The sequence below is a fragment of the Schistocerca cancellata genome, chromosome 2 (assembly GCF_023864275.1).
Source record: "Schistocerca cancellata isolate TAMUIC-IGC-003103 chromosome 2, iqSchCanc2.1, whole genome shotgun sequence".
Classification (NCBI taxonomy): domain Eukaryota; kingdom Metazoa; phylum Arthropoda; class Insecta; order Orthoptera; family Acrididae; genus Schistocerca; species Schistocerca cancellata.
The window spans coordinates 778,173,890-778,197,332 of record NC_064627.1 but is presented as its reverse complement, the minus strand read 5'-3'; the positions used below and the strand labels follow the sequence as shown (position 1 = coordinate 778,197,332).

The following is a 23,443-nucleotide window of genomic DNA, read 5'->3' as shown; positions in this document are numbered from 1 at the left end:
TTTTCATGGTCTAGGTTAGGTTGAAACTTGATAATTTGGTCGTGAGTTTCCGAAGGACTATGCCATATACAGGGTGTTACAAAAAGGTACGGCCAAACTTTCAGGAAACATTCCTCACACACAAATAAAGAAAAGAGGTTATGTGGACATGTGTCCGGAAACGCTTAATTTTCATGTTAGAGCTCATTTTAGTTTCGTTCTTCCACCTACGCTCAATGGAGCACGTTATCATGATTTCATGCGGGATACTTTACCTGTTCTGCTAGAAATTGTGCCTTTACAAGTACGACGCAACATGTCGTTCATGCACGATGGAGCTCCCGCACATTTCACTCGAATTGTTCGTACGCTTCTCAACAACAGATTCGGTGACCGATGGATTGGTGGAGGTGGACCAATTCCATGGCCTCCACGCTCTCCTGACCTCAACCCTCTTGACTTTCATTTATGGGGGCATTTGAAAGCTCTTGTCTACGCAACCCCGGTACCAAATGTAGAGACTCTTCGTGCTCGTATTGTGGACGGCTGTGATACAATACGCCATTCTCCAGAGCTGCATCAGCGCATCAGGGATTCCATGCGACGGAGGGTGGATGCATGTATCCTCGCTAACGGAGGACATTTTGAACATTTCCTGTAACAAAGCGTATGAAGTCACGGTGGTACGTTCTGTTGCTGTGTGTTTCCATTCCATGATTAATGTGATTTGAAGAGAAGTAATAAAATGAGCTCTAACATGGAAAGTAAGCGTTTCCGGACACATGTCCACGTAACATATTTTCTTTCTTTGTGTGTAAGGAATGTTTCCTGAAAGTTTGGCCGTACCTTTTTGTAACACCCTATATAACGTACTTCTCGTCGTAAAATCTAAAGCAAGGTAGAGTCAGAAAATATCTATTAATATAGTGCGCAAATCTTCGAGTATTTTGATGCATTTTGCGTACATCTGTCGTAAATGAACTACGAAAAATGCTAGGGGTCCAGTACATAACTTTTAGCTACGACAGATTCCATGTAGTACGTAAGATAAATTCATAAACAGTGACTAGTTGCTGTTTGTTCATAAATTAAAAAGTATATTGTAGTAACGTATTTAAATGAGGCATTATGTGTGTGACCTAACTCAAGGGAAGGCATTTTATAACCAGAAGTGATGCATAAACATTCGAACTCCGCGCGTCAGTTTACCACTCTAAAGGTCGCCGGCCAGCTATTCAATTTGTCCGCTCTTCACAGTCGACCACTCGTGCGGTAGTGGGGGCCTGAGCATATATGTCACACTAACTACAAATTACGTACAAACTAGTAGATTACTGAGGAGAATAATAATAATAATAATAATAATGTCGTGTGACTAGGGCCTCCCGTCGGGTAGACCGTTCACCGGGTGCAAGTCTTTCGATTTGACGCCACTTCGGCGACTTGCGTGTCGGTGGGGATGAAATAATGATGATAACACAACACCCCGCGCCCTTAGGATTGATATTCTGTCGCGTTGACCACTCAGCTACCGGAGACGGACAGTGTAATAATGTTAGAATACAATATCTATAAAATACAAGGAAATAAAATTATTCGTGTCTTCAGATATTCTCGAAACTGAGGAGATAGTCTGATATGATTTTCGTGAAACAGCTATAGATACACGTATCTCCGCTTGAACGCTCATGGCATTCTATATATCCAGCCCATGTTCCGTAGTACTTTTCTCCAAGCCGCGAAAGCTTCTCGCTAGATGGTTTGCATTAGATAAACTGCGTTTTACTTTGTTGGGACCATCGAAGTAAGATAGCAACTATACGAGTAGATACGACGCTGTACTACGTCGAAGGTCGGTAATTTTGAAATGCGTTCTGCCACATGTTACGGCACGGACACTACGAGGCGATACCGAGGTTGGGCTTCAGCCTATTCGTTTAGTAGCGGCGCGACTCGCCGCAGTATTGGGCCGACGACGGCGCAGTCGCGTGCGGAACCTGTAGCTAAGTACATTACTCGGGGGTCTGGGGATTGGGCGAGGTAATTGCCCGGATCAATTACCGACGCCGCAGGCAGGAGCGAGCCTACAGCAAGACGCCCACGGTTTCCGGTCACAGCCACGTCTAAAAAGTCCGACACCCACGCCAACTGAGCGTACGTTCTATAATCAGCACCGTCTGGCCTTTGCTACGCCCATGTGAGCAGCATGTGCAAACATACCACTTAGTGGAAGTTACATCTTCAGTGCCTCAAGGTTGCTTTTCATGAAATAATCAAATAGCACTAACAACTTCCACTAGAAGAAGACATCGCTGACAGTGCAACACGAAACTTCACAGCAATCAGGTTACATTAAATATAGGGTGTTAACAATATACAGTTAATGCTGAAAAGGTTCGAAAATTTTGTAACACCTTCGACGCCAAAAATATTTACGGAGCTATCGCTACTATTCTATAACTAAAACAGAACATGTCGGAAGAATGTATAGCTAAAAATTCGTGTGTAAAGTGATCAGATTATAAACATTTCATTTCATTTCATGAAGATGCTTCACCTAAAGGATGCTCGTTGGTGGCAAAATACACGAAATGGTCATAGTTTTGGAAACACTGAGCTTGGCTGGCAGAGTTACTTGGAGAATGTCGTTGACCGAATGTGGCACACTCTTTCTTCTGCGTATCCACCGTGTTTTGTCAAGGCGAGCCAGGTAGACTGGTGCACGACAGTGTCTTTCAGTTCAAGTATGTCTACCTGTTCTAATCACAAGCGCTTTTCAACAGACGTTCCTAAAGCCGAAAAACTTCGACTTAATTAACAACTGCACCGTCAGCAAAACAAAAAACGGAAGAGGAATTTTCGTCAGCAAATTATGCGTATATGCTGGTATGTGGGGAAATTGGCAACGGTTTAGCAAGAATCTAAAAATAACCCAGTATGGAACACAGCTAACTGGAAGTTGCCCATCTAGGGCATTTTATTTCTCAGGATTTTTTTTTGTTTTTTTGTTTTTTGTTGACACAGAAATTGTGGAAGCTGAGTGAGGGGACGTGTCAAATACCTTCATTTTCAAAGCAATGTAGACAAAACCTGAAATCTCAGTGCAGTTATTGGATACTTATAAGTCGCTCAAAGTTATTGCTTATCAATAGCCGTTGCATCAGAAGAGAGTCTTAATTTCGGGCTAATTTTGTAGTAAATACCCATTCTTATGTCCCATAGTGATCGCTGCTACCGCTCTCGGCAAGCGATTAGTACCTCAGCTACCAACCTCCGCGTCTTCGATGGTCAGTTCCCATTTTTACGACTTGTCGGGTGAGACATTCAGCTTTTTATTTTCTGAATTATTTCGCTTTCACTGCACCATTGTCAATTCACAAGTATTTTCTATAGCATTTCCTTGCTTAATGCCGTACCTGGCGTCAAAATATCATCGGCATGACTGACTACACGGTGTGTGAGAAGACAGGCCGCCCAAAATACAACAGGTCAGAGTTTCATTAAGCTGTAGCGAACCACGCAGTCAATAATATTTATAGAAGTTTTTTCTGAAAATTTAGTAGGGTATGAGGGAAAAAAATGGGAATTTGTGAAGTTCTATGGGAGCAAACTGCTGAGGTCATCGGTCCCTAGGCTTACACACTACTTATTCTAACTTTAACTTACGCTAAGGACAACACACACACACCCTTGCCCAAGGGAAGACTCGAACCTCCGACGGGGGGAGCTAAGCGAACCGTGGCAAGGTGCCCTAGACCTCGGGCAGGGTATGAGGAAGGAAAGAGGAGACGAGGGAAGAATAAATTTCAGATCCTCGATGATCTGATGGGCGGCAACACATGCAGCAACATTAAGAAAGAAGCAATGGATCGCAGGAATTAAAGATGCAAAGGACCTGATAATATAGCAGAAAACTACTGATGATGCTTTCTGTAGCACTGGAAAATGCTTCAGAGAAAAATTCAACGACATAACATGAGTACAATCACACAGTAACAAGATAACAGAAAACCACAGTTCGGCCGTCACAGGGTGAAGTATTCGCTGTTCCGCTCTCTACTGAGACCCTATGTTCGCGACTTAAAGTTTTGTGTGTGTGTGTGTGTGTGTGTGTGTGTGTGTGTGTGTGTGTGTGGTTTTTTTCTCCTTCAACACACCAAATATATGATTCATGTAACCTTCTTGCTGTGTCAAAGGAAAATCGTTTGTTTCATCTCATTTGTAAACTGCACTGTGTTAAGATATGACAGATGGACACATGCCGATGCACAAACGTTAAATTAAGTAATGCAACTGTGTAGTGAGCTTAAATGTCCAACTCAAAGAACAGGTGTCACTGAATAGCATTCAGATGCAGTCCTACATAAAAACTAGAACTGAGCATTGTATTACAGAAACGAAAAGAATCAAAAGGCGTTGTTCTTTACTGGATAGGAGGAGAAAAATAAGTAAAAATTTTAGTAGTAGTAGTGGCAGTAGTAGTAGTAGTAGTAGTGGTGGTGGTGGTGGTAGTAGTAGTAGTAGTAGTAGTAGTAGTAGTGGTGGTGGTGGTGGTGGTGGTGGTGGCAGTAGTAGTAGTAGTAGTAGTAGTAGTAGTAGTAGTGGTGGTGGTGGTGGTGGTGGTGGCAGCAGCAGTAGTAGTGGTGGTGGTGGTGGCAGCAGCAGCAGCAGCAGCAGCAGTAGTAGTAGTAGTAGTAGTGGTAGTAGTGGTGGTGGTGGCAGTAGTAGTAGTGGTGGTAGTAGTAGTGGTGGTGGTGGTGGTGGTGGTGGTGGTGGTGGTAGTAGTATTAGTAGTGATGGTGGTGGTAGTAGTAGTAGTGTTAGTGGTGGCAGGAGTAGTAGTAGCGGTAGTTGCAGTAGAAAGGGGGGGGGGGTGGAGGAGGAGGATGTATTCCGCCAATTGCCTTAATTCATTATGATGAAACATGAAGAGCAACATTAGAAGTCACTGGATTCTAACGCATCCGTTTCGGATTCTGTAATCGATCATCAGGTGCAGTTCCAGAGACAGCCTGTATAAATCGCGTGTCTCGAGTTTTGCCACTGCTCCGTAATCAGCAGCTTAATGGGGGAATCAAGCACTACGCTGAGAGTAGCCTTCTGAGGTAGCAACTGAGCTATCTGCCCCTCCGTGGGAACGGCCACTCACGTAGCGCTGTGCGCGAGGCAGCGCGCAGCGGCCGCGACTGCGGAAACACCTGCGGCCTCCAGAGGAGCGCAGCAGCCGCTAGCCCCGCCCACCTCGCCAAGGACGGGCCTGGCAGCCGAGCCTTGGCGCCGTGGCACCGCTCAGCTCCTCGGAATTATTCTCATTCCTCGCTGAGCCGCGCTGCGCCGCGAATAGGCTGCGGCTAAAAATAGACCAGCCGAGAGGAGAGCGGAGGAGTGGGAGAGGGGTGGGGGGCGCCATTCTGGCCCGGGCACGCGTCGCACCACGCCACGCCGGCCAGCTGCAAGCCGCCTCGCCTCCCAGGCGCTTACGCTGCTGCCGCTACGGCGAGCGGCCAATTAACCCGCTCTGGAGGGCTCGGCCGCGCTGCTTACTAACCACCCACTGGCGCGCGCAGGCACAGGTCTCTTCCGCAACGGAGCGGTAGCAAGAAGACGGCTTGCCTACCAAGCAGCAGAGGAAGTGCGGATGGTCTATATCGGTACTCGTAATCGTGTAACTGCTGTGTAATACTCTGCTTGCTGTCTCACTTAAACGAGTGGAATTAAAATACATTATCTGATCAAAGGTACAGTATTCGGACACCCATCTGTGGACTTACTTGTGGTGTTTCCACTCTGCCTTTACGACGCCCTGACCTGTGCTGCGGACAATATCACTGGGGTGTGTGAATGGCTTCCTCAAGAGCCGAAACCAGAGAAGCTAGTGTGCTGGACGCTAGGGGTGTGGAGCGAAAAATGGCCCGAAAAATGGCAGCAGCGCATGGCGGCCTGGATGGTCACCCATCCAAGTGCCGACCACGCCCGACAGCGCTTAACTTCGGTGATCGCACGGGAACCGGTGTATCCACTGCGGCAAGGCCACAGTAAATAATGTGTTCATATTCTTCCGCATTTTGCGTTGTCTTAAGCGCAGTGAAGGGATCACACTGATCTCAAGAAACACACCTATAACGTAACAGCACGTCTTCTGTATCTCATTGTTCGCATTACACACGATTTCGGATAACGTTCTCCAGGCATTCACCATACCCAAGGCGTTCCATCGGACTGCCACAGATTGTAGTGTAGTTAGTCGTAACTCCAATTCATTCGTTTCCAAGCATCCAGTGCCCACTGGCGTCGCTCTTTACATCACCTCAAGCGTCGCTTAGCACTTGTTACAGAGATGTGTAGCCTACGATGGGTTGTTTGACTATTCCACCCCTTCTCTTTTGAACTTCCTGTGCACAGTCATTATGCTAACTGGGCTGCCACTAGCACTTTAGAACTCATGAGTGATTCACTTCACCATCACATCACCAACAGTGGACTTGGGCAGCTTTAGAATGGGTGAAATGTGTCTGGTGAATTTGTTACTCAGATGACATCCAATGACTAGTCCACTTTCGAAGTCACTGAACTCTGGGGACCAAGGCATTCGGTTGTCACTGCTCGTCTGTTGATATCACAATACTCCCCTGCTCCTTTTATGACACTTTCGTGATATCTAGTGGTCAATTGCGCATTACACAGAGGCTTCCTGACACTTTTGATCAGATGGTAAAGTGTACTACGGTCGCGTCACGAGAAGTTCGCTGTCAGAGGAGTGAGGGGAATATGTGAAAATTGATCTTTGCGCATGCGCATTATGAGAAGGGAAGCCCCAGTGCGAAAGGCCAGTACCCTCACTGTTAGTGTTTTAAGTGGGCCAATTTTCTTACTTCTTGCTGTAGCGTCGGCTCCAACTGTACGCCTACAAGCTGCTGCGAATTTTCCTGGAGCGGTTACACTACAGTGTGACTACTTGCCAGTCGACATTTCACGCGTTGGAACTCTTTTCCTCCAATCAGAGCGCTTAACGTCTTGCCCGAAATGTTCGCCATTGCCGAAATGCCACAACAAATTGTCAGACCTCTTCCAATTCCTTTTCCAGCTTTCTTTTTTGGTTTGTTTGGATCACAAATCCTGGGTCTGGCCCTTTTATTTCTCATTTCATCGCACATGATAACCACACCAAAAGCAACAACGGTGGTAACGAAATACGCACGTTTCATACACAGCACTATCCAAACACTACTGGATCATATGGCACAAGACACAATTCTGTGTCACATATTCAAATCATCTTCAAAATAATCATCATCATCGAGATCGGCCCACATTTTTAAGGCAGCTGAGCATCGTTGCTACTGGATCTGTAGAGGAATAAATGTAAAGCACTAATAATACTTGGTGCTGTAGCGTAGTGTGTAACTAGGCCAGCTAACCTCACATGCAGAAGATCGTGTGTTCCAATGTTGACTGTTCACGAAAATTTTTATTTTTAAATGTTAATCAAAACGATTATTATTTCTACTCAATTGGTTTAACTGTGATTAGTTTCATTTTTATGCTTTTTATTTTTACTCTTCATTCTTCGTATGTTGTTTTTTTCTTTTGGAATCAGCCTGTATCACCTGTAACCGATAGCCAACCAGGACTGCTCATCGGTTGGTATCGCGTCATCTCGAGCGCCCGTGTGACGATAGTTTCAGGTAATCAATAGAAGTGAGAAATTAAAGTTTGCTTTTATTGCTGAAACTTTCTTTTGCCCCGAGTTTGCTCGTAGAGGTCAGTTTTAATCACCGTGAACGAAGCGAGCGTGATTAACAGCTCTTCCGCAGATTGTTGACCACCGTTTTCACGGATACGTTACACGTCACGAGGATGTGGTTATGTAAGGACAAGAGCGTAGATTTAGGGCTACAAACGCGTCGTCTGCCGCAATTCAGTCGTTAGTCACGTAAAATCAGCTGTGGATAAACAATGTGGCGTTCCCGTCATACCTTGACGGCAACCGCTTCGAACACTGCTCCGGCTTACACGTAGCAGCACTTGTGCAGTGACCCGCCGTGTTTGCGTGTCGCCTTTAACCGAGCAACAGTCGAAGGGGCAACACTTTAGCGGCAAGTGACAGATTAGCAAGAAATTTTAATCGGACTGTAGCCAGTACGGCGAAGGACGAGCCAGGATAAAAGTGCCTTGGTACCCCTGCTTCGCGCACCACCACACAACCAGCCAGGTAAGGCGACTTCTTAAATGTCCCTGCCGCAGCGCCTCATTGTTACCGCAGCTATTGTTTTCTCGGGAATAGTTGAGTTTCGAAGTTGAAAGCTGGCAACAGTGTTGCAAGCTGTCAGCCCGCTTCTTTCGATGTAAGAAGTAAACAAGTCAGGACTGCCTTAAGCGTTTTGTTTCGTCAGGTTCCTCATGTTCCATTCACTTATTTGCCAAAATATGTTGGAACGACGCGTTTCCAGCGTACTTACATCCTCAGGGCCCAACGAAGTTAACTTAGCGTGATACACTTACTGCAGACAGACAATAGCACGAAAAGCTTTCGCAAAAAGAGAAATATGTTTACGTAAAATATAGATTTCCGATGATATTTGTCTGGAGTGGAGCCTTACATGGAAATTAAAGGTGGGCTTTAAATGTATCTAGGCTACATCGCACGATATGGAAGATGACCCACTGGCTGAGCGGCAGATTGTCGACCCAAATGTCTAGGATTTGATCCCCGATCAGGTCTAGGATTGTTATTGTCACTTATCACTTCTTTCTTCTCTGGTGCTGTTTTTTGACTGTGAATATTGGTAAGATGCGCCGTGTTTCGAAGTACATGTTAAACTGAAGGTCCAAGAACCGTATGGGTAAATCAGTACAAGGGTTGCAGGGAGGAAATGGAATATCATTTTCGATACGACTATAGCTACTGAAGCCCTGTGGTTTAAAACGAGGCTCTGGGCTGATGTAAGCGTTACCTTTCTTTTAATAACAGATAAAAAGATAAAAGCAGTTTAATATTTTGATGCAGAAGAACGCTCAAGATTACAAGGGTAGATCCGGTAACGAACCGACCGAGAAGAAAAAAAAATGGTGGCACGACGTAACTAGAAGGAGGGTTTTGTCATACTGTGAGGCATCAAGGAACAGTTCGTTCGGTAATATGGAGCATGTTGGGGAGGGGAATTTAAAATATCATGAGAGACAAAGGTTTGACTACAGCGAGCGGGTTCAAATGAATGTATGTTGAATAGTGAGGCGCAAACAAAGACACTTGCGATATACCAACACTGACAACTGCATGGAACCACTCCTCGCGGCAACGACGATATTTTTGGAAAGCACTGCTTTTACTGGATTTGTAGTCTAGGTTAAGTAGTGATGTATTATCGATTTCGGCCACATAAATCGAATAAATACTAATTTTACAGTACGTATTTTCAGTTGACCTTACCGTTAGTATTTAGTTGCAGCAGTACATGACACTTTACGACTTCAGTAACAATGCTAGGGAAAGTATGCAACCCGGAGAAGGTGTTTTGGTATCCGCAGCACTTTCCCTATTTTATAGTATGACAGATTTCACGTATCTCTCAATGTACTCGCAGTAACCAAACCCAGCTAGCAAAGCAGACAAGCACTCGGTTCCCATTAGAAACTGACTGTTTGTTCCGAAACGGATGACACGGACCCACGAAGTTCATCGTCCTCGTATCCTTGAAGAAAATATCGCTGGCCCGTCTTCCAGTATGGCCATTTAACAGCCATTTAACGTCCCTGAGATAACCGTGCTAACATATACCAAGGTGTCGAGCTTTGTCAAGCACGACTTCTCCGCACAAATTTACTGGGCTCAGATCTCTCCCATAGCCAGAGTTCCGCTTACGCAGAGTTTCTCATAAATAGCACTCCAGGTGAACATTAGCCTGAACATTTCAAAGTAAACTTTGCAAAACAAAAAAGAATATCCTTTGCAAGATATATTTGTTAACCAATTTACGGAGTAAGTTTGGACACACAGTGATTCGTATCCAACTAAGATAATTTATTGTGCATTTTATCGATAACTTTTTTTCATGTCTCCTACGTAATGTAAATGACAGAGAATCATGTAACTGCAAATGTTAGTTGAGTGAGGGAAAAGACATTTCACTGAAGTTATAGTCCAAGGTATATTATGTAAAATTGTATAATATCTGGACAGATGGCAGCAGTACTCACCACGATCAAGAACTAGTTACACGTGTTGTACAGAGACTCACCTGCAAAAAAAGATAGCATTAATTAGTTATGGTTACTTGTGTAACGATTACATATTTACATATGTGAGCTGGATTACACACACTGATTAAATTCAGTGGGGGAAACCTCCGGTATACAGTTCGGCAATCATGAATGGAAACATCAACGAAGTCTGAGGCAGGTGTAGAAGCGTGATAGGGTGATCTCAATGTTTACGAATTAATACACGTCAGAAAATCCGGATGCAACACACACTTTTGCGGAGATTGTTCGTTGTAATAACACGGTGCTCCATTGTCCACACGAGCCCCGAGTGCATCCGTTCAAGTCCTACCAAAAAATAAAATAAAATAAAATTCAGTGTTGATAATCAACGTCTGGTGTTCCGCGCAACTGTCAGACATCTTGAGCACTCAGCTGCGGAGGTGGACGGTTTTAATAAAATCTGGTACATAGATGATTGCAAAGTTATTATTAATTGCGCATACATAGGAAAAGAAGTCCACTACTGTATATCTACGATATTGATGACAAACCGCTGGAAACAGTATCTACCGTAAAATATCTAGGACTAACTATATGGAGCGATCTTAAGAAGTTGCATGACCACATAAAAAAAATTACGAAAAGCAGATGCCAGACTCAGATTCATAGGAAGACTCTTACCGAAATGTTCCATGAAGGAAGTGGGTTATAAGGTGCTTGTTAAACCCATTCTCGAGTTTTTTTTATCTATCTGGTATCCCTACTACATAGGACTGACAAAGAGATAGATAGGGTCAAACGAAGAGCGGCACGTTTCGTCGCCACGAGACCGTTACGGAGATGCCCGACAAACACCATTGGCAGATGTGTCTCTTCAAGCTTTCCCGGCGGATGTGTTGTAAATAGCCTTCACGCGTTCCCGCCGGATCATGTGCAAATTCCACAATATTTCCTCGGAGCAATTGTCCGACATCTTCAGGTGGTTCAACCTTGCTGGTGGCTAGGTACGATTGACGGTATCCGCACGTCGACGTCCCGTTTCTAGAACACACGCGCGAAGAATGCGCAGGCGTGGAAATCGCGCATGCGCAATGATATGCAGACAGATGGTGCCATATTCAAACTCCCTCTGCCGAAAATCGCAGAGCGGCTCTCCTGCGCGTGCGCTGTACGCTGCGTTTGCCAACAGTGCGGCCAGACGTTACTCACCAACGGCCGTACTAGACCAATGTTATGACTGGCCTGTTATCGAAGAATCTGAATTTTTCGCGTCGTGATTTAATAGCAGCCAATGCAGGTTCAAATGGTTCAAACGGCTATGAGCACTATGAGACGTAACTTCTGAGGTCATCAGTCCCATACAACTTAGAACTACCTAAACCTAATTAACCTAAGGACATCACACACATCCATGCCCGAGGCGGGATTCGAACCTACCAGACTGTAGCGCCTAGAACCGCTCGGCCACCCCGGCCGGCGCCAATGCAGGGTTCCAGGCTGTGCTCACTTGATGCACCGGTTCCTTGTTGATGAGATTATCGGCTGTACGAATATGTATTGCTTCCTTAATGACGCAATCTCAGGAAGATGATGCTGCGAATAAAACTTCCGTCTGTTCATAAATCATCCTTTGTCCTGTATTCAGACAGTGTTACGCAATTGCCTATTTTTCCGGTCGAGGAAGGCGTGTGTAACGCTGATGTCCATCGCAGCGTTCTTGTACTGTGCGGCATGTCTGGCCTATATACGCTGCCCCACACTGACAAGGCATCTTGTACACACCACATTTCCTCAGGCCAAGGTCATTCTTAACCGAACCAAACAGGTTTCTCTAGTGATACAAAAAATATTCTCCGCCTCACACCATTGGGTGAACTGCGAAGTATGATGCAGATGTAGATGTTAACCCGCAGCATCATTACTGATTTCCCTGTACGGATCAACCAGAGAGAGCTTGAGTGTAATGTTTGCACTCGCAATCTACATACACTGCACGCACATTATGTATCCAGCATTATCAGCTAGCCACTTCTGATTTACGTAGCCAGTAGCTCAGCTACTACCGCACCATGAAATTCAAAATGGGCGACTGGATGCCCCAAACCTACAACTTTGCGCCAATCATCCCGGAGAGTCCGCCGTCGTCCCTCCTGAATAACGTTTACCGACCACCAGCGAAGGAGTGTTTACGTTTCGGCGTGACCCCCACCTTCGTCTGTTGCGCCGGTCAGAGAGACGGCGGCGCCCAGCTGTGGCGCCGCCAGCCTCCAGACGGCGTCTTGGGAGAGGGGTCATTGGCCCGCCTCCCCCGCACTCGCGTACACACGTGTGCGTGTCTGCCTGCGTGCGTGCGTGCGCCGTCCGGCCCGCGCCCCCACGCGCCGAGTGAAACGTGAAGGCTGAAACCTTAGGCGGCGGCCAGCAGGAAGTGGGAGTGGGTACCGGAGAGATACGATGCCTCCCCCGTCTGCTGAAATCAATACGCCAAGCTGGCCGCCCCACCGGTCATTTACATGCTGCGTGCTCCTAAAGCACAATGACTCGCCCTCACTGGCTTCCTTGAAGTCCGCTACTTTCACTCCAGCACTCAAGTCTCTCTTACAATTTGATATTATGTGTGCGTTGGGGGGTGGGGGTGGAGGGGGGGGGGCAGAAACAAGTTACACGTTTCGTCCTACGTTGAGACCATTGCACAACTACAATGGCGCTTTGAGCTTTGTCAGAAGAGACTATATATTCCCGGTTTCCTGCAGAGACAGTTCTGTTGTCATGGAGACAAGAGATGCATCACAGCGTGAGACAACTGGAAAAGTGCGCGATGCAATACGTTTCTTGCGGACAAAACGTCTGAACTGTACAGAGATAGACTGTCAGATTCTGGCAGTTTATGAACTGAATGCACTGTCGCGACCTGTAATATTTACCGTTTTTAACGTTTGTATTAATTTTTTTTTACTGTGTCGCTACTTAACGTATGGGAGAGAGGTTCTTATAATCACGTACCCACAAACCGAATCACACTCAATAGGCATACGATCTAATGGAGAAACAGTGAGCGCCTTGTTTGTGTGCAGCTACAAATAGCCTTTAAAAATGGTTGTTTCTACTGACAGCTATCGAATGTTCCTAAACGAGGTAGAAGTATCAAATATGGTTATTCACAACACAAGGGCATAAATAAGGTCGTTAGTCCAAAAATCATGAGAGTACAAAAGGTCTTCAGGCCGTAACATGCACCAATGATCACAAAACAAGATAGAAACTACAACATTAACTTCATTGGATATAGGTTCCATCTTTTATGCAACGCGCTGTTTTTCCTGTTACCCAAACATGTTTCAGCACCTCTGTGCCATCGCCAGTGGTTTCTGTTTACTGGAAAACTTGATTTTACATTATATGGTTTTGCAGAACTGTCTGGATGGTTTTTGTATGTTCATCCTTTAGACCGGAGGTCTTGGAGACCACGGCCGTTTACTATTTTAAGAAAATGAAACGCATACTGCCGTCCGTATGATTTTGTTTTGTAGCTACCAGTTTCGGCGCTTCAGTGCGCCATATTCAGGCCGTAGTTGACGCTGAAGGGATTGACAAGCTCTACATCTACATCCATACTCCGCAAGCCACCTGACGGTGGAATTATACCGCATCACTGGTCAACATAAGTGGTTGCGCAAGCTTTGGTGGCAGTACTCCAACCATCAACTCAGTGTAGTGTCTTGTATCGAGTCCTGCAAAACCATATAATGCAAAATCAATTGTCCAATAAACAAAACCCACTGATTATTGCACAGCGGTGGTAAAACATGATTCGGTAACAAGAAAAACAATGTGTTGCAGAAAATGTGGAACCTATATCCAACTATTTTAACTGAAAACACGGAAGAAATACAAGAGCTGCAAATCCAAAAGATGAATAGACAACGGTAACATCTATCACGTTCGTATAGTCCCCTTTGATGTTTGCTGTAGTGGCCGTGTTTATGCCAGGGTGGATGTTTTGGAAACAGCGTGAAGATGATGAGTATTAGTCGAAATAGCAATCGCAGTAAATAAATTGCCGGTCGTAAGCGGGAAAAATTGTGTTTAAGAATTGCAAGCGTACTTCAAAAAGTATATTATACATCATTGTTGTAGGGCAAGTAATTTTTGTTGAATTCTGCCCAGCACGTCAAAGTGTCTACTCTATGGTAGACGAAAACTGTTTGCCCGATCGGTACTCTAACCTGAGAACCTTGCGTTTCGCGGGGAAGTGCTCTGGCACTGTGGCGACTCGACCTCACAACTCTACTTCCGCCAGTGCTTCATGTCCCATCTTCCAAACTCCACCGAAATTCTCCCCCAAACACTGTGGGCCTAGCACTCCTGGAGAATAGGATATCGTGGAAATGACACAGGCACAGCTTGGGGAGTTTTAGAGTTGGGGGGGGGGGGGGGGCTGGTCGTGAGTCGCGCTTAGATGTTCGGTCGGTAGAGCACTTGTCAGCGAAAAAGTTCCCAGATTTGAGTTCCAGGCGAGCAGAAAGTTCTCATCTGTCAGGAGGTTTCAAATAAGCCCACACTCCGCTCCAGAGTGAAAATTCATTCTGAAAGAGTCGATTCGTTTGTTGCAGTCTTCATTTCAGCTAGTACATGTGCCCATGTTTCATCACCCTACGAATAAACCAATATAAATCATTTTAGATATTTCTGCATAATATATTTTATGGTTTTCTGTTGTCTATTTCATTATACTTTTGGGCTTTAGCCAACAATGACCCCACAGCCAGCAACAGTTCAGTTATAACAGTACAGAGGTAACATAAAGTTGTAACTCAAAGTAAAATGAGAGAGAGTAACTTTAGTTTTGGAGAACGAATACACTATGGACAATATATTGCGTGCAAGTATACTCCTACAATTTTTTCATATTGATTAGCTCATCTAAGAAAGTTTGAGTCTTCATATACAAATACCATACCGCAATTTAAAAAATGAAGCGAGGTGCGTTAATTTGAGCATTTATGCATATCTGGAGTGTATACACAACGCATCATTCTAACTGGGCTGTCTCCAGAAGAGTACTTGAGCCACGAGGATTTATAGTCCGTTTATCAGCTTCTTTTAAATATTTTTCTATCAAATTGTACTTATTTACATCGTATTGGCACATTAAGGCAGTAACATTTCCAGGTACATATTCCTTGTACAGTGATTTCTTACTCTTAGTGCACGCCAGTATTACATCATACACATCTGCCAGTCAGTTTGGTCCTCATCACAACGTACAGAACCTAGAACTTTTAATCTTATGTATATGTGCCGGGTAACATCCGCGTCCCCGAACCCCCCTAATTCGGTGACCGCAAGCTACGCATGCTTTGCAGGGTTGCCTGCAACACTCACGCGCGGGGGCTGTCTTTCTACGCGCACGTGCCCTCTGCTACCGACACAACGCCTTCACGTTCGACGGGACGTTAGACTTAAGTGTTCCTATGACATCGTGGCGTCTTTGCCAGAGTACAGAAGCAGATGTACAAGTTGCCGGTATTAAGAGACACGTACGACCCCCTCACGATCATCAATGTCGACCCTAGGCGATCGAATCACCCCACAAGCACATTCGATTCTTCGTTACGGCCAAAGAAAGCCAGGCTGGCCCGCGTAACGAGCGAGAAATACGGCGGCTGTAAAGCGTCTTTAGTGCCGGCCCGACACCGTGGCAGCGGCGAAACCGAGGTCCGGCCAGCCACTGAGCGTGCGCCGCCAGGTGGCGAGGGAAACGTCGGCACGCGCGGCCGTCGGAAGCGTCTTTCGCGAGCGATACGCAGGTTCAAAAAATGGTTCAAATGGTTCTGAGCACTATGCGACTTAACTTCTGAGGTCATCAGTCGCCTAGAACTTAGAAGTAATTAAACCTAACTAACCTAAGGACATCACACACATCCATGCCCGAGGCAGGATTCGAACCTGCGACCTAGCGGTCACGCGGTTCCAGACCGAAGCGTCGAAACCGCACGGCCACACCGGCCGGCCGATACGCAGGTTACGCTGTGTGTTTGCTCCTCTGGCGCACAGCTATTTTTGTGTCTGTGACATCGTACAGTGGAGAAGAAGGGGAAGACTGCCACAGCAACTGCGAGCTAATGACTGACTGATATACTGTTTACCCCATGCCTGCCTAGCCAGTTATGTTCCTGAGATGTGGGGAGTGCAGTTCACCATCATGGGGAGGGGGGGTGAGTATGTCATCAACATATACAAATTTCCCCCAGGTAACTTATTTATTTATTTATTTACTTATTTACCTGCGCTATTCCATTTTTAGAGTTTACATTTTAGATAGACTGTTCTTATGTGATGTTGTACAAGAATTCAGAATTATTGTAAACCATTTAGATACTATCTTATTCATACTTGCTTTAATACAATCGAAACTCACAAAGAGAAGATTACAATGCAAAAGAAATCCATAGAAATGGTGGGCTGAGCAAAGGGGGTAAGATGAGCAAAGGGGGTAAGATGAGCAAAGGGGGTAAGATGAGCAAAGGGGGTAAGATGAGCAAAGGGGGTAAGATGATCAAAGGGGGTAAGATGATCAAAGCAGAGGAAACAGGGGAAAAAAGGAAGGAAATTAAGGCTTAACATACCATCGGTAGAGGTCGTCAGAGATGGATCAGAAGCTCTGTTCCACAGATGGGAAAGGCAATCGCCTCGAATGGTAAGATACATATTTAAACTTCTGTCCTGAATGTGAGTCCAGTATGCTAACCACTGCATCATCTCGCTTGGTAGGAAATAGGAGGGAATATAAACAAATCGGGGAGGAGGAGGAGGAGGGAAGAGGAGGAGGAGGAGGAGGAGGAGGAGGAGGAGAAAGAGGAGGAGGAGGAGGAGGAGAAAGAGGAGGAGGAGGAGGAGGAGAAAGAGGAGGAGGAGGAGGAGGAGGAGAAAGAGGAGGAGGAGGAGGAGGAGGAGAAAGAGGAGGAGGAGGAGGAGGAGGAGAAAGAGGAGGAGGAGGAGGAGGAGGAGAAAGAGGAGGAGGAGGAGGAGGAGAAAGAGGAGGAGGAGGAGGAGGAGGAGAAAGAGGAGGAGGAGGAGGAGGAGGAGGAGAAAGAGGAGGAGGAGGAGGAGGAGGAGAAAGAGGAGGAGAAAGAGGAGGAGGAGGAGGAGAAAGAGGAGGAGGAGGAGGAGAAAGAGGAGGAGGAGGAGGAGAAAGAGGAGGAGGAGGAGGAGAAAGAGGAGGAGGAGGAGGAGAAAGAGGAGGAGGAGGAGGAGAAAGAGGAGGAGGAGGAGGAGAAAGAGGAGGAGGAGGAGGAGGAGGAGAAAGAGGAGGAGGAGGAGGAGGAGGAGAAAGAGGAGGAGGAGGAGGAGAAAGAGGAGAAGGAGGAGAAAGAGGAGAAGGAGGAGAAAGAGGAGAAGGAGGAGAAAGAGGAGAAGGAGGAGAAAGAGGAGAAAGAGGAGAAGGAGGAGAAAGAGGAGGAGGAGGAGGAGAAAGAGGAGGAGGAGGAGGAGGAGGAGGAGAAGGAGGAGAAAGAGGAGGAGGAGAAAGAGGAGGAGGAGGAGGAGAAAGAGGAGGAAAGAGGAGGAGGAGGAAAGAGGAGGAGGAGAGAGAAATTCAAAGCCATCTATACAAATGAACAAGTATCCAGGCAGATGCTGGCAGCACATGTCATTGCAGGGAACTAGTTCGTCATAAGGGGCGGTAAATCAGCTTCTGAGCGGGGACACATACAGTTGAGCCGCGAGTCGAGTGCAGCAGAGGTAAGCAAATAGACACAGGAACTGCAGCGAGCAGCCGAGAAGATCAAAGCGGCGCCGGAGCTCACTAGCGGGCGGGGCCGAGTGGCAGTTGCATAAGCGCGGAGAACGCCTCTCCGTTACATAAAGAGGCCGACCTCCACAGCAGAGTTCGCGGCTCCAACGACAACAGGGCAGTCGCTCATCATAGCTCTGTAGCCGTAGCACTACTTCTTCAGTCCTGTAGCACCCATCTGCTACAGCTCTTTTTCCTTAAGTGACGTCCATTTGAGATGTCTGTTGTATTTCAGCCAGATTTATCAGCATTCTTCGCACCAGCCTACCTCTTGAGCCAGTCGTCATCGTCATGACGTCATGTCCTACTCACTGAAAGGGGGGGGGGGGCGAAGGCTGAACAAGGGAACTGGTTGTGTCTTATCCGAATGAATCGACCAGACGTTTGCCCTGGGCGATTTGAGGAAATCACGGTGAAATTAAATATGCGTGGCCGGACGGGAATCTTGACCAGCGTCCCGCAGAAGCGATTCCAGGGTCATAACCATTGTTCCGCCTCGCTCGGTACAGAGAATATTGAATATATTTCAACTTCAAGCTATACCACAGTTACATTGTAAACTGTAAGTAGCGAAATGCTAAATACCTGTACCTTTATGGGAATGATGCTTGGGGCAAGGAATGGCAGTTTACACTTAACACACTTACGAATACGTATAACAAGGTTACTGTTTTATTACTTGATTGACGATGAGTCACTAGAAGCACTGGTAATATGTAGGATTATGCGTCCTGAACACTTTCAATAGAAAGGATCACACAGAACTAGTCATAGGAGAAAGAGATGCTAGAGATTCATTGGAAAATTTCTAATGACATTTAATTCACCCTTGGAAGGAGGACTGGAATAGCCTCACTCGACCGTTCTGGAGTATTGGTTGTCAGCCTGGGACACTAGTCCAGTTGGCTTGATACAAGAGACAGACATCTGAAGTATAGCATGAAGTTCCATCAAGGGCTCATTTAGTAAGAACGATAGCATCACGGATATATTCACCGAACTAAAAAGGCAACTTCGATAAGGGTAGCATTGTGCATCAGAGACACGTTTCAGCGGTGGATTTCGAGAAGATACGTCGGAAGAATGACGAAGCAACTTATCACTTCCTCGCACATACACATCACGTGAACATGGCGGTAAAGGATGGGAAATCTTAGTCGCACATGAAGTCTCCTGCGTCACACAGTGCAAGGTACATAACAGAGAATTTATGTTCATGTGGGACGTGAATGTTACAGCCTTCTTCCGTTTCCGGTCATTGGTTATATCCATGAAGCGTACTTGTCTCTATGTTGTCCAGACTTAGTTTGAGAGCTCGCTAACGCGAAGCAGTGCGCGTACTGTCCGTTCCAAACCATGTATAGGAACAAGTGTTTGCAATTAGAATTTGGCCAGCAGCAGGAGAGAAGGTCGCTTTCATTTACCAACAGCCGGCTTGTGAGCTAGTGGCCAAACAACTTCGTCACGTCTGATGGATGAAGGATCAAGGCATTTAGATTCCAATCAGACTGTTGTATGGGAACATTAATGTCAGCGCCACCGCTTTATTGCTACTGGAGAGGAGCAGGCTGTATGTTAGAGCCGGACTTCAGCAATACAAAACGCCTCTACACTCCATATGCACTGAACACAATCCTATAAACCAAACACTTTTGCTTCAGACAAGTCTTTTCCACATGATGTGTGCCAACATTGGCGAATTACAGAATCTTTCCGATTAGTGAAATGGAACTAGGTGCCAGTTACTGTTGTAAATGTGTATTCCTCTTGAAAGTGGAGCTACACATTTAACATTTTTGTGAGAAATTCAAGAAAAAAAATATTCAGTAGTGAAGTTTCGCCACCAGTTCCGAACTTTACAGTTTTCTCTGTGTCACGTAATTCTCTAGAGGCTGGCACTGTGTTCTAAGGACGTCAGCAACAGACATATGTTGTGCTTTATCTGCAGTTTCATCGCCGGCCTTTGTTAATACTGTTCTTATCTGTTCAACGGTGCTGATAGCACTTATCTCTACCATGTTACACACTCTTCCCGGCATACTATCACCCCAGTTAGACACTGTGTCCGGATCGCGACAAGTTCAAAAATATTCAGCGCACGAGAGCAAGGAAGTGAACCGTTCTATACTACCAAAAGCGATCTGGTAGTGCTGAATCTGACGCTTGACCAGCAGTTAGTCATTATAGATGTGATAACGAATATTCTGACTCAAACACAACCTCCGCTGTTTGGTTTTCCTCAACGAAGAACCAATCTTATCGCACGATTTCCTTGTTTCACCTGGTTTCACATATACATCACCGTGGCCATTAAAATTACGTTTACCCCGATTCCTGACCCATTTTTGCTTAATCAACCCACTACTGTATGATCGTGTCTTTTAATAGCGTTGCAGACCGCACAAAAAATTTTTCACCCTAATAGACGTCATGCTAATTCATCGTAACGCCATTGCTAATGTTGACGCTAGGTTGTGATGTGTCTGAAGACTGGGTTGATGCAGCTCTCCTTGATGTTGTATCATACCCAAGATTCATCACCACCTAGTAACTACCTCAATTTACATAATTTGAATCTACCCACTGTACTGAAACCAGCAATTCAGAGATGTCTGTTGAATTTGTTACTGGCAGACTTGACCAACAGTCGAGTGTTATGCAAATGGTTCGTGAACTCAAATTGGAATCCCTGAATGGATGACAACGTTCTTTCTGCGGAACACTATTGAGAAAATTTAAAGAACAAGCTTTTGAAGCTAACTGCGTAACGATTCTACTGCCACCAATGTAGATTTTGCATGAGGACCACGAACATTGTATAATTATTATGGTTTGTCATAAAGATTTAAAAAAAAAAAGAGCCACGAAGGTAAGAAATCAAGGTTCGTACCGAGGCGTATAGGCAGTGTTTCTTCCGTAGCTTTATTTGCGAGTGGAAGAGGAAACGAAGTTGCTTGTAGTGGAACAAGGTACCCTCCGCCAAGTATCATACGATGATTTGCAGACTATGTATGCACATGCCGATGAAGTTAGTTGAGAGTGCTATATTTCGTTGTTTATTTTCTGCCACGTTTTCGTAACGATTGCTGTATTATATCCTTTATAAGGATGGATTATCTGACGAATGCTGACAGGAGCCGTAGAAGCTCACATCCGTTTCACTCAATTTTGACAGATGTTCGCTTTCAGCACCTGACCACTTGATAATAATCTAAGGTAGAAATTGCAATAGCGAAAACCGTGAAAAATAATACAGCGAACATGATGTGACTTAAAAAAATTGCTGTCCAGTTAGAAACCTATCACTGACAAGGTCCGACAATCGTCTCCTATTGCTGTCAGTTACCATCTTTTTACCACCGTTCTTACGCCGTGTTATATGGCTGCAAATGGTGGACTATTTCTTGTACACACGTTGGAGTGTCAGCGTTGAGTCACCAATAGATCGGGCAAGTTCATTCACTGTGTGGCTACGGGCACGTCTGAACACTACGGTTGCTATCTGCCGCTGTGTAACGTCGAATAATGTTACTGCTATATTAAGAGGGTGAAATATTCTGCATTGAGCTTGTGTAACAATAAAACCGGCAGTTTCGCGTAGAAGAAGATTCGTCCTGTGGTTACATGAAGTACCAAAAGAACAAGGGTTGCCCAGAAAGTAATGCACAGCAATTTTTTTTTTCTTCTCAGCCGAAAACAATGATACAAATGCGGAACGTTACGTCTGTGTTATCTGAAATCTCCTGAGCGAGAGCGCTAAGTTTCCGTCACTTCCGACAGATAGCGTACCTGCAGGACAGTTTCAAAATGACATCTGTAGGTGATTTACGTTACAAGAAACGTGCCGTCATTGAATTTCTCGCTGCAAGGAAAGAAGCCATGGGGAATATTCACAAACGCTTATGCAAAGTCTATGGTACATCTCCTGTCGACGGAAGTACAGTTAGTCGCTGGGTACAGAGGGTGAAGTCATCAGAAGGCGGTACGGCGGAACTCCACGATTTGCAGCGGTCGGGGAGCCCATCCACGGCTGTCATACCTGACATGTTGCAGCGAGCTGATGCTGTCATTCGCCATTAAAGGATGCTATTCGTGAAAGACATTCTGAGCACGATGAGGTGGTGATTCACACAGTGAAGCAATGGCTCCAACACCAGGACAAGGATTGGTACCGAAAGGGCATATACGCCCTTGTTGCACGCTGGAGGAAAGCCACAGAAAGAGATGGAGATCACGTGAAAAAATAGGGTGTGTAGATAAAACACCATTCTTTCGTGATTGTGATTCTCATTATGTTCAATAAAGAATTGTTGAAGGAAAAAAATGTGGCACACCACTTTCTGGGAAACCCTCGTATAACTTTCTTATCAAGCGGCTTCCAGTAGCCAAGCGGCTTCCAGTAGCCAAGCGGCTTCCAGTAGCCAAGCGGCTTCCAGTAGCCAGCTGGACGTTTGTTCCCTTCGACCTAGCATGCTTGCTGCAAAAGCTAAGGTGCCTCATGAAGGGTTGCAAGATCTAAAAACAGAAAATCCTGAGTAAGCGTTATATTTAGCTGGACATTTTACTCTTGAAGCTGGGCTACATTATTTGAACAGAAATAGGCAGTTGGGTATTTTCAGTCGTGCATTAATAATCAATAACAGTTTTTGGCGACATCTGCCTCAAATGTGCTTCAGCTAAAAAAGATGAAGAAACAGCCTTGTAATTAGGCAGTTATGACAAGAAATAACTGCTCAGTCTCAATTACTGAGTCTTCTTCCTAAGATAATCTGATATCAGAATGAAGTAGAAGTTACTCACTAAGCAAAAAATAATTACCTATTCTTGTGCAACAGGAAACAAAAACATTCACTAACTTTAGTCGTCTTAACTACAGTTATGAAGGAAGTCTGTAGCGAGGTATTAGTACTTCTCGTTCGACCAACTTTATCAAGAAAGTTATTTTTCTTGGAATTCATATAGTCGAGCGGTTGAAAGTATAGTTTGAAACTACACAACAACAACAACAACAACAACAACAACAACAACAAATTTGTGTCAGTTTGCAATTTATTGCGTTCCTCTGTCCATTGACGGTTTGGGAAAGAAAAGACCCTTCCGATATTGGCATAATAGCCTGGAATTGCAAAGCAATATTCTGGCAGTTGCAATAATTCCAAGTAAAATTCTTCATTTTGAAGCGATTTGAGATGAAATGCTCCCTTTTCATACGCCAAAAACCTTCTTAAACGCAGAGTGGTCTATTTTTTGTTCCGTGAAGTTCGTGAAACTTTACCACTGATCAAAACTTTTTCTCTTAGCTAACTTTATGTTTCTTTTTTTTCCCTAGAATAGCATTGGTTGGTATGTCTATACATTATTAAGTTGTATCTCCTTTCTTCTCCTCATACTTATTCCCCGCACTTGCGTCATTAGCTTGAAAAGGCCCTTAGTTGTGTTTTGTCTACATCATCGATGAGAAGCCTA

At 45.2% G+C, this 23,443-nt stretch overlaps 1 protein-coding gene and 1 pseudogene across 2 annotated transcripts in view; both read right to left on the bottom strand.

Moving 5' to 3' along the window:
* LOC126162627 (ribosomal protein S6 kinase alpha-5-like) overlaps positions 1–23,443 on the bottom strand; it is a 400,316-nt gene that overhangs the window by 238,312 nt on the left and 138,561 nt on the right. The gene's annotated exons all lie outside the window — the stretch shown is intronic.
* Positions 5,900–6,017, bottom strand: LOC126163809 (5S ribosomal RNA; annotated as a pseudogene).